We start from the raw sequence: 3,258 nt of genomic DNA on the forward strand, positions 1-3,258 counted from the left end.
CCAATAGGGAGTGAGCATGAGCAAATACCAAGAGGGGTCAACCAAGAGAGAGAGGGGGCTGATTTTTCAAGGGAATTATGGAATACACACTCACACTAGTCCATGTGTGGAGTAAGAAGATTCTCTCTCTCTCTCTCTCTCTCTCTCTCTCTCTCTCTCTCTCTCTCTCTCTCTCTCTCCTTCTCAAGCGTTAATGGAAAGCTTATCACCTACTCCAAGCTTGTGAGAAGGGAGGCCTACACCAACAACTCTTGGATATGTGATGCAAAACCAACCAAGAGACAAGCTTCAATCATGCTCATCTTCTCTACCATTATAATTACTAAGCTAATCTATGCTAATATGAGTGATTATGTGAGGAGATGTACATCTTTCTCGTAAGACTACTCCTTCTTCCTCTCAATCTACTCTCATACCCCGCTAGCTCTCACCATCTTCAAAGGTGTGTGAGGTCTTGGGTCTGAGATTGTGAGGGAATTGATGTCGTGTTTAATAAGTGTTTTGATTAGTGCTTGAAATTTCCATCTTCATTGCACTAGCTAGTATTGAAGGAACACAAAGAATTGTATTGTAAAATGTCTCTCTTGATTGGAGAAACCATAATACAAAGCCTTTTGGCCGGCTCCATGTAGATCCGGTCCTCAAATGTTGTCAATATATTAATTTCTCTCTGTTTTGAAGTATTGTTCATGCTATCTAACTAGGTGTTATACTTTTTGTTTCTCTCTCCACCCAAGCACTCTTGTTATTCTCATTAGGAATCTATTCTAATGAAATGCTCACTATGTTCATGATATTTTCTGCTACACACAAGTAACTAGGCTATTAAATGTTACATTGGTATCAAAGCACAAGGTTTCTCTTTTCTTGCTCAAGAAGGGAGATCCTCAAGCTAGATATAAATGGTTGGTACTATTAATTGCATTTGAGTAAGTAGAATAGGGATTTTTCAGCCTTCCAGTGCGCCTGCCTTTGTGCAGATAACGGGGCATCACCGTTGAGAGCTATGGTCTTAATAGTGGAGTCCTATGGGGCTTGCCTACGGCTTAACCACTATTGAGCTAATAGAAGCTTGACAGGAGCCAGTGCTGTTTTGGTGTTGAACGAACCTCTCTTCTATTCCTTGCAATTAATGGTATTCGAGCCATGGGTCCAGTAGCTTGAGTGATTTTTCTAAAGGGGTAAAGAGGAGTAGAAACTAGGGCTTGAAGTGCCAAAGTACACCAAAAAATTTTACACCTAAAAGTTGTTAGAATGGCTGACAATAGTAAAGAGAGTGAAATTAATGTTGATAACTTTGATTTTGCTAATGAGCAGGCTACTAATGATGCCCCGACGCTTGTTAACTATCTTGTTTCTAGGCTTCAACAAGCCATGAGAAATCCATCCCTCCAAAGTTAAGTGCAACGGCAGCTTCATGCTCATGGGATTCTCCAAGCTCCCCACCATGACGAGAGAGCACCTAGGAAGCCTCCTTGCGAGACTTCCAAAAGAGGTCTCTCTCCAATTTGGGAAGAAGAAGAGGATCCATACGAAGGGATCAGAAATTTGCTTCTTGAAGATGCATCGCCTTCTCAAAGCAGAACTCAAGAGCCCCCACCAAAGGAACAAGAAATAAGTGAGTCTTCTACCACCTCCACGGAGATGGCTCCACGAAGACGGCAAGGTAAACACTCTCCATCACCTCCAAAACAGAGAAGACCATCTCACACTTCTCCACACCATAATTACAAGAGGGATGACAAAAACCAAGAGAAGAAAAAGGTGAGAAAGAGGACACCTTCTTCTCCATCTTCTTCATCCTCTTTCTCTTATGAAAGTGATTGTGCAGATAAAGAAGATCAAGGAAAGAAAAAGGCAAGAAAGAGGTCACCCTCTTCTCCATCTTCCTCAAATTCTTCATCATCTGAAGAAAGCGATGGTGCAACTTTTGAACCATCAAAAAGAAGAGGCCATAGGAAATCCTATTCCGCGTGGAAGAGGTTTGCCAAGCTCAAGAAGTTCAAAGAGGGAGGGAAGAGCATCTCTTTCCTTACCTACGATGGCACCTTTGGTTCTATGGACAAAGTCTTGGCCTTTATCCAACAATTCGATGCGGCGTTTGGAGATGAGGCCTTCACGGAGTCCTCTAAGCTACATCATGTAGCTATGCACTTTCAAAAGTCCGTTAGGCAATGGTGGTCTAGCCTACGGACCAACGGTGAAGCTCCACGAACATGGAAAGCTTTAAGAGCTTCCATTATGAAGCAGTTTTTGGCCACCGATGCCAAAGACAAAGTACTCACTGAATAGCGAAGCTTGAAGCTCTCTCCCTACAAATCCATTCACAAACATGTAGACAAGTTTTGGGACTTACAACTCAAAGCCAGTGGCTTCAAAAAGTTGGATTTTGGAGAGAAAAAGCAACAATTTTGTGCGGGCTTAACTGAAGAAATGATGGAGTATGTCAACTCCCAAAGGCCACGCACCATATCGACGGTTATACACCATACTATGGTGGCTTCTTGAATCAATTTCCAAACAGGGGCTAAGAGAAATTGTACACCCACGGAAAACAAGGGTTCCAATGAGCCTAAGGGGAAGGACAATGTCCAAAAGTCTCCTAAGGGAAATTCCAACAAAGCTAAGGAGAAGGGAGTTTACAAAGGCAAAAACAAACTCTCTCCTGAAGAGCTTGAGTGTTATCGCAAGGATAACTATTGTTTCAAGTGTGGAGAGCAAGGGCATGCGTATCGCGCTTGTCCCCAAAAGAACACCCACCATGAACCTCCTAGAGCTACCTTGGTCAAAATCCAGGAGGAGGAAACTCACCACAAAAAGGATCTCCACTATGCCATGCTTGGGGAAAGGAAAGAGAATATGATGCTTTTATTCTCTTTGATGCTGGTTCTACTCACAATTTCATATCCACAGAGTTGGCCACCAAGCTAGGCATACAAGATCACGAGATGGGAGATATCCTACCCACACAAATGGTGCTTTCAAGGGGCAAGAATCTTCAGTCACTCCCTTAATCAAGAAATTGAGGCTCCATGTCCAAAGCTATGTGGACAAAGAGGACTTCTTTATCTCTCGTCTCAAGCACGAGGATGTAATCCTAGGGGCACCATGGTTTGATTGCATGGCTGCCAATGTTAAATTCCTTGAAAGGAGAATCTACTTTAGGTTCAGGGAAAAACATATGTACATAGATGCCAAGAAAATGGGTAACGCCATACCCATTGTACATACGCAAGCTTTCAATAAGTCAATAAAGAG

The 3,258-nt window shown here is 42.7% G+C and overlaps 1 pseudogene; it reads left to right on the forward strand.

The window, feature by feature from the left end:
- The first annotated feature begins 1,254 nt into the window (after positions 1-1,254).
- On the forward strand, positions 1,255-2,508 carry LOC147422818 (uncharacterized; annotated as a pseudogene).
- The last annotated feature ends 750 nt before the right edge of the window (positions 2,509-3,258 follow it).

This window comes from Adiantum capillus-veneris, chromosome 27, assembly GCF_014529385.1.
Source record: "Adiantum capillus-veneris isolate H3 chromosome 27, ASM1452938v2, whole genome shotgun sequence".
NCBI classification, from domain to species: Eukaryota; Viridiplantae; Streptophyta; class Polypodiopsida; order Polypodiales; family Pteridaceae; genus Adiantum; species Adiantum capillus-veneris.